The sequence below is a fragment of the Oncorhynchus tshawytscha genome, linkage group LG10 (assembly GCF_018296145.1).
Source record: "Oncorhynchus tshawytscha isolate Ot180627B linkage group LG10, Otsh_v2.0, whole genome shotgun sequence".
NCBI classification, from domain to species: Eukaryota; Metazoa; Chordata; class Actinopteri; order Salmoniformes; family Salmonidae; genus Oncorhynchus; species Oncorhynchus tshawytscha.
The window spans coordinates 49508643-49517586 of record NC_056438.1 but is presented as its reverse complement, the minus strand read 5'-3'; positions in this window follow the sequence as shown (position 1 = coordinate 49517586).

The window sequence follows — 8944 nt, the reverse complement described above, 5'->3', positions numbered from 1 at the left end:
TCTCAGGAGGGATTTTGTCCCACTCCTCTTTGCAGATCTTCTCCAAGTCATTAAGGTTTCGAGGCTGACGTTTGGCAACTCAAACCTTCAGCTCCCTCCACAGATTTTCTATGGGATTAAGGTCTGGAGACTGGCTAGGCCACTCCAGGACCTTAATGTGCTTCTTCTTGAGCCACTCCTTTGTTGCCTTGGCCGTGTGTTTTGGGTCATTGTCATGCTGGAATACCCATCCATGACCCATTTTCAATGCCCTGGCTGAGGGAAGGAGGTTCTCACCCAAGATTTGACGGTACATGGGCCCGTCCATCAACCCTTTGATGCGGTGAAGTTGTCCTGTCCCCTTATCAGAAAAACACACCAAAAGCATAATGTTTCCACCTCCATGTTTGACGGTGGGGATGGTATTCTTGGGGTCATAGGCAGCATTCCTCCTCTTCCAAACTCGGCGAGTTGAGTTGTTGCCAAAGAGCTCCATTATGGTCTCATCTGACCACAACACTTTCACCCAGTTGTCCTCTGAATCATTCAGATGTTCATTGGCAAACTTCAGACAGGCATGTACAGTGGGGCAAAAAAGTATTTAGTCAGCCACCAATTGTGCAAGTTCTCCCACTTAAAAAGATGAGAGAGGCCTGTAATTTTCATCATAGGTACACTTCAACTATGACAGGCAAAATGAGGGGGGGAAAATCCAGAAAATCACATTGTAGGATTTTTTATGAATTTTTTTGAAAATTATGGTGGAAAATAAGTATTCCATTTGCAAATAATCGCACCAACTGTTGTCACCTTCTCACCAAGCTGCTTGGCGATGGTCTTGTAGCCCATTTCAGCCTTGTGTAGTTCTACAATCTTGTCCCTGACATCATTGGAGAGCTCTTTGGTCTTGGCCATGGTGGAGAGTTTGGAATCTGATTGATTGATTGATTGCTTCTGTGGGCAGGTGTCTTTTATACAGGTAACAAACTGAGATTAGGAGCACTCCCCTTAAGAGTGTGCTCATGATCTCAGCTCGTTACCTGTATAAAAGACACCTGGGTGCCAGAAATCTTTCTGATTTAGAGGGGGTCAAATACTTATTTCCCTCATTAAAACACAAATCAATTTATAACATTTTTTACATGCGTTTTTTTCTGGATTTTTTTGTTGTTATTCTGTCTCTCACTGTTCAAATAAATCTACCATTAAAATTATAGACTGATCATTTCTTTGTCAGTGGGCAAATGTACAAAATCAGCAGGGGATCAAATACTTTTTTCCCTCACTGTACTTTTGTACCTGTTTCCTCCAGCATCTTCACAAGGCCATTTGCTGTTGTTCTGGGATTGATTTGCACTTTTCGCAACAAAGTACGTTCATCTCTAGGAGACAGAATGTGTCTCCTTCCTGAGCAGTATGATGGCTGCGAGGTCCTAGGGTGTTTATACTAGCATACTATTGTTTGTACAGATGAACGGGATACCTTCAGGCGTTTGGAAATTGCTCCCAAGGATGAACCAGACTTGTGGAGGTCTACCATTTTTTTCTCAGGTCTTGGCTGATTTCTTTTGATTTTCCCATGATGTCAAGCAAAGAGGCACTGTTTGAAGGTAGGCCTTGAAATACATCCACAGATACACCTCCAATTGCCTCAAATTATGTCAATTAGCCTATCAGAAGCTTCTAAAGCCATGACATCATTTTCTGGAATTTTCCAAGCCAAGGTCAACTTAGTGTATGTAAACTTCTGACCCACTGGAATTGTAATACAGTGAATTATAAGAGGAGTACATTAAAACGAGTTTTAATGACTCCAACCTAAGTGTATGTAAACTTCTGACTTCAACTGTAGTTTGCCCCCGGAGTTGCGTTGTGCAAGGGGAAGGTTCATGCATTTGGTGCATTACTGATGTTAGAATGCTTTTCAGTGAATGTTTTCTTTTACTTTTAGTCATTTAGCAGACGCTCTTATCCAGAGAGTGCATTCATCTTCAGATAGCTAGGTGGGACAACCACATATTACAGTCATAGTAAGTACATTTAGCCTCTATCAGCGCTACTAAGGGGGTGTAGGGTGTTGAGGTGTAGGGTTTGAGCATAGCCTGAAGGTAAGGAGGGGCAGTTCCTCTTGCTGCTCCGTATTTTATTTTTTATTTTATTGAACCTTTATTTAACTAGGCAAGTCAGTTAAGAACATATTCATATTTACAATGAAGGCCTACCTCAACCAAACCCTAACCCGGATGACTGGGCTAATTGTGTGCCACCCTATGGGACTACCAATCACGGCCGGTTGTGATACAGCCTGGAATTGAACCAGGGTCTGTAGTGACGCCTCTAGTACTGAGATGCAGTGCCTTAGACCACTGCGCCACTCGGGAGCAAGTACCATGTTCTTGTAGTGGATGTGAGCTTTGACTGTAAGCCAGTGGAGTGTCCTGAGGAGCATGGTGACATGGAAGAACTTGGCAAGGTTGAACACCAGGCGGGCTGCAGCGCTCTGGATAAGTTGCAGGGGGTTTGATGGCACAAGCAGGGAGGTGGTGTCATACTCTACGGATGTTGTAGAGCATGAACCTGCAGGAGCGAGTTACTGCTTTGATGTTTGCAGAGAACGACAGGATGTTGTCCAGGTTCACGCCAAGGTCCTTTGCACTTAGGGAGGGGTCACTGTGGAGTTGGCAACCGTGACGGAGAGGTCTTGGAGCGGGCAATGCAGAGAGCCTCCATCACATAGAGAAGAGTGGTCGCGGTTGAGTGACCCGTCTTGAAGCCTGACTGGTTAGGGTCAAGGAGAATGTTCTGAGAGAGATAGCGAGAGAGTTGGTCAGAGACAGCACAAGAAAGCAGGGGTACTGGTCTGTAGTTTTTGACGACAGAGGAGTCAAATGTTGGTTTCTTGAGGAGGGGAGCGGCTCGGGCCATTTTGAAGTCAGAAGGGGATGCAGTCAGTGGTCAGGGATGAGTTGATGAGGGTAGTGAAGAATGGGAGAAGGTCTCCAGGGATGGTCTGGAGAAGGGAGGGGGGGTGGGGTCGAGGGGGCTGGTTGTCGGGCAGCCAGACCTCACTAGTTGCAGGATTTCATCTGGAGAGAGAGGGGAGAGAGAGGTCAAAGCGCAGGGTAGTTCAGTGTGAGTGGGATGGACTCAATAGGCAGAGTGAATGAGGAGCAGATGTCATCAACCTTCCAACCTTCTTTTCAAGGTGGCTGACAGTCGTCCAAGGAGAGGGGGGGTGGAGGATTAACGAGGGAGGAGAAGGTGGACCGTTGGTGGAAAAGCTTGAAATGTAGAGTGATAGAAAGTGGCTTTAGAAGTGGATACAGGGGAAGAGATGGGGGGGGGGCAAAGTAGTGATCAGAGACCTGGAGAGGGTTGCAGTGAGATTAGTAGGAGAACAGCCTCTAGGAAAGATGAGGTCAAGCATATTGCCTGCCTTGTGAGTGGGAGGGGTCTGGGGAAGGGTGAGGTCAAAAGAGGCAAGGAGGGGAAAGAAAGAGTTGTGGTCTTATCACTCATATTTTCAATCTTCAAATTATAATTTATTTCTCAACTATTACAGAAGATGGGACTCCCAAGTGTAACCAGTGAGTACATATTCAGTCAGTTGTGTGTGTCAGGATTTAGGTTCTGTTGTCAACGTAAACCAAGCCCTGGTGTGAATGAAGCTAGTTGAATGTAATGTATTTTGGCACCTCCATGTCAGTTTTCATAAAGACCCATACCAAACTATCCCAACAGTAGACCCAGTAGTGAGATTCCGTTTGCTTGCCTGCCTATCCAAACAGTCCTCAGATTCACAGATAATGCTGCCCCAGGCAGTGGCCTGTGAGGAGTGGGGTCGGGGTGCGGAGGACAGGGGGGGGTCAGGTACGATGTGGGGGAGGGGTCTGGATGGGGGTCTGATATGGTAGTGGGTGTGGGTTTCTCACATACTGTATGAATGACAGAGACAACAGGAAGGACAAAAGGCTTTGGTATGACCTGATCACCTCACCCACTTTTGTATTTTGTTGGGGTGTGGACAGGGTGTTGATGAAAGTGCTAGAGGGATGATCCAATCACCTGGATGGAATGTTGGAGGGGGGGATAGTGGACTATTGTGGGGACCTCTTTGGCCCTCCCTGCCTGAGTTTTGTAGTCCCATTTCCAACACCCCTGGCTAAATACTGTACAAATAGGCCAAGTCTATGTCTATTCCTCCCGAGTGGCGCAGCGGTCTAAGGCACTGCATCTCAGTGCTAGAGGTGTCACTACAGACCCTGGTTTGATTCCAGGCTGTATTACAACCGGCCATGATTGGGAGTCCCAAAGGGGGGCACACAATTGGCCCAGCATCGTCCAGGTTAGGGTTTGGCTGTGGTAGGCCGTCATTGTAAATAAGAATTTGGTTAAATAAATGTAAAAAATCAAATTGTATGTGTCCTAAGGGGTTTGAGCTGTAAATTAGTATATAGTATCAACATGTGGATGAGATCTATCAATGGTTTACAGTTGCTGATCAGACTGGAAATGCACATGATAGATTTACATTCTAAGTAATTGAAGCATTCAAGTTCAATGTCCAATTGACTGTATGGACTGGAATCAGTGCCCAACACTGTCTTTACTAGTTTTACTGGCACACAATGCTCATCATTGTGTCAATGGTTTATTTAATTTGAATTTACAGAACCAAAGGGCTAATCTTAATGCTTTATTTTTTATCTGAACAAAGAAACATCTTTAAACCGGTTTATTAATAAAGATATCCCAGAACCATCAAAGAGGTAACTCCAGGTATTGTGAAATGGGATTATCAACTTTGTGATACCTAAGTAAATGTCTAAAATCACATCATGTCATCTGTGCTGACAATATTGTATGACTTCATGACGGCAGTTCAACTCACACTGAGTCACTCACTGATACATAGAGCACATGGAGTGTTCCCATATGCATTAGCCTATATGCTGGTATTGACATAGAGGTGTACATATGTACATTATGCATATATGAAGGTGTACATCAGGTGAAACATGCTATTTCCATTGACAGGACCCTACTGACTACTAGGTAACGTGTCCTTATACGTTTGTAAACATATGTGAACCTATCTGTCTCTTCCTTTCCGAATGGCTGTCTGTCTGGGCCTCCATGTCAATTTTTATTTATTTATTTTATTTCACCTTTATTGAACCAGGTAGGCAAGTTGTTGAGAACAAGTTCTCATTTACAATTGTGACCTGGCCAAGATAAAGCAAAGCAGTTCGACATGCCCAACAACACAGAGTTACACATGGTGCTAAACAAACATACAGTCAATAATACAGTATAACATTTTGACTATATGCAAGTGAGGTGAGATAAGGGAGGTAAAGGAAAAAAAGGCCATGGTGACGAAGTAAATACAATATAGCAAGTTTATTATTATTTTTTTTTTTAAATATATATATAAAAATAAATAATAAATACAAAAATGTAAAATAACAACAAGACATTCATCTTTATCCCTCAGAGGACTGAAATAGTCATTGAAATAATAATTTCTGTCTGTAAAATATTACATTCAATGAAGATGATATCTTGATAGTACGTTTATGGAGGTCTGTACAACTCATGGGGTCATGTCTAATAGTAGACCTACGAGTCATTTGACAATGATAATTGATAGTCATAAGTATTCTACAGCACAGTAAAGAATGAATGCAGGATAAGGATGAGGGACATTGGGATTTATAAAAATACTAACTCATGCACGTTTGGACTCCTATTTTCGCCACTAGATGGAAACACTTGACCGGTTAAGTATTCAGTAAAAACAATTCTGTAACTTTTGTGCGCAGAGTCATTTTATGACATTTCATGGAAAACATAATTGAACAGTCACACAACCACATGTCTGTGGACACTAGAGTCTATTCCACTGTAAAAGTTATTCCATATCCACATTCTTTCACATTGGAAGGAAGAGTAATTCCACTGGAGAAAAAAAAAGGGTTACACTCCATAACTTGTTGAATATATGGTTGATAGACTCCTGTTGCTTTTTCCCCTACTTCTATGGATTTATATTTATTGGAGCATAGGGCATAGACTGAAATTCAGAAAACCTGGAAGTTAAAATATCATTGGTAAGAACAAGAAAAATTACAAATGAGGGTAATAATATTATTTTGTAGTTTCTTAAAATAAAATATTCACTTGATACAGTCAAATTACAGGGGTTTAGTAAACTTTCAAATTAGTGTATAATTTGTCTAATTACAGTACTAATAATAGTAGGTACAATAAAACTTTGCCATATGAGGAAGGAAGGAAAATGGGGATATCTAGTTAGTTGTACAACTGAATGCATTCTACTGAATGTGTCTTCCGCATTTAACCCAACCGCTCTGAATGAAAGACGTGCGGAGGGCTGCTTTCATCGACACCCACGTCGTCTTCCCAGATGACTGTATCAGGAACCACAGAATGACAAAGTTCCTTTGAATTACTGATATATACACACACACACACAGTGAGGCAAAAAAGTATTTAGTCAGCCACCAATTGTGCAAGTTCTCCCACTTAAAAAGATGAGAGGCCTGTAGTTATCATAGGTACACTTCAACTATGACAGACAAAATGAGAAAAAAAAAAATCCAGAAAATCCCATTGTATGATTTTTAATGAATTTATTTGCAAATTATGGTGGAAAATAAGTATTTGGTCACCTACAAACAAGATTTCTGGCTCTCACAGACCTGTAACTTCTTCAGGAGGCTCCTCTGTCCTCCACTCGTTACCTGTATTAATGGCACCTGTTTGAACTTGTTATCAGTATAAAATACACCTGTCCACAACCTCAAACAGTTACACTCCAAACTCCACTATGGCCAAGACCAAAGAGCTGTCAAAGGACACCAGAAACAAAATTGTAGACCTGCACCAGGCTGGGAAGACTGAATCTGCAATAGGTAAGCAGCTTGGTTTGAAGAAATCAACTGTGGGAGCAATTATTAGGAAATGGAAGACATACAAGAACACTGATAATCTCCCTCGATTTGGGGCTCCACGCAAGATCTCACCCCGTGGGGTCAAAATGATCACAAGAACGGTGAGCAAAAATCCCAGAACCACACGGGGGGACCTAGTGAATGACCTGCAGAGAGCTGGGACCAAAATAACAAAGCCTACCATCAGTAACACACTACGCCGCCAGGGACTCAAATCCTGCAGTGCAGTTTGCTAGAGAGCATTTGGATGATCCATAAGATGATTGGGAGAATGTCATATGGTCAGATGAAATCAAAATATAACTTTTTGGAAAAACTCAACTCATCGTGTTTGGAGGACAAAGAATGCTGAGTTGCATCCAAAGAACACCATACCTACTGTGAAGCATGGGGGTGGAAACATCATGCTTTGGGGCTGTTTTTCTGCAAAGGGACCAGGACGACTGATCCGTGTACAGGAAAGAATGAATGGGGCCATGTATTGTGAGATTGAGTGAAAACCTCCTTCCATCAGCAAGGGCATTGAAGATGAAACGTGGCTGGGTCTTTCAGCATGACAATGATCCCAAACACACCGCCCGGGCTACGAAGGAGTGGCTTCGTAAGAAGCATTTCAAGGTTCTGGAGTGGCCTAGCCAGTCTCCAGATCTCAACCCTATAGAAAATCTTTGGAGGGAGTTGAAAGTCCATGTTGCCCAGCAACAGCCCCAAAACATCACTGCTCTAGAGGAGATCTGCATGGAGGAATGGGCAAAAATACCAGCAACAGTGTGTGAAAACCTTGTGAAGACTTACAGAAAACGTTTGACCTCTGTTATATACCCTTTGTTGGCAATGACAAAGTATTGAGATGAACTTTTGTTATTGACCAAATACTTATTTTCCACCATAAATTGCAAATAAATTCATACAAATGTGATTTTCACTTTTCTCAGTCATAGTTGAAGTGTACCTATGATGAAAATTACAGGCCTCTCATCTTTTTAAGTGGGAGAACTTGCACAATTGGTGGCCGATTAAATACTTTTTTGCCCCACTGTGGTGTATATATATATATATATATATATATATATATATATATATATATATATATATATTCAGAGGTGTAGCAAGCAGTGTGTTCCAAACAAGCCTCAACTAAAACGTCAATAGAACACCACAAGAGGCACTTCATCAAAAATCATTTTGCTCTTATCTTGCTCCTAAACTCCAAACAAACGGACTCAAATAAAACAAATGATTAAATTAATCCATGGTCCAAAAGTGATAGAATCTCCTCAAACATTGACGTAGGACTTATGCACTACAGGTGAGGCCAAAATGTACATGTCGACCGTCCAGTGTTTACTGACCAGTTAGAAAAGGGCCGAAGGTTAAGAAGAGGAGAGTCCCCAGACAAACACAACACAACAGACTGGGAAAGAGTCCAGCCGGGCTCAAAACACTGTTGTGAGAGAACCCAACCAAGCTCAACACCCTGCACACTGTCCACCTGGACAGATTGTCGACCTTTGGACCATTTCATATAAAGACAGGGAATGCACTAGAGCTTCTGTAACAACATACAGAGTTCTATTTTGCACTTATTTTCTCATTTGAGATAGAGATGCTACAATGTGAAAGTTTCTGGGGACAAGTTTCGACTCTTTCATAACCCTGTATGAGAGAGACGAAACAGCAAAGAACTTAATCAATGTCCTCTGAGTTTTTAACACTGGACAAAGGATAAGCAGGCAATTCTACTACTTTTCATCCTCTTATTATCTCCAGCACCAACCCAGTGTCTGCATACTGTACAGTGCCTCCAGAAACCCTTTGACTTTTCCCACATTGTTGTGTTACAGGCAACACTTTAAATGGATTAAAAATAGATTTGGTTTTTTTTGTCACTGGCCTACACACAATACCCCATAACGTAAAAGTAGAATTAGGTTTATGGAAATGTTTACAAAAATGAAAAGCTGAAATGTCTTGAGTCGGCAAGTATT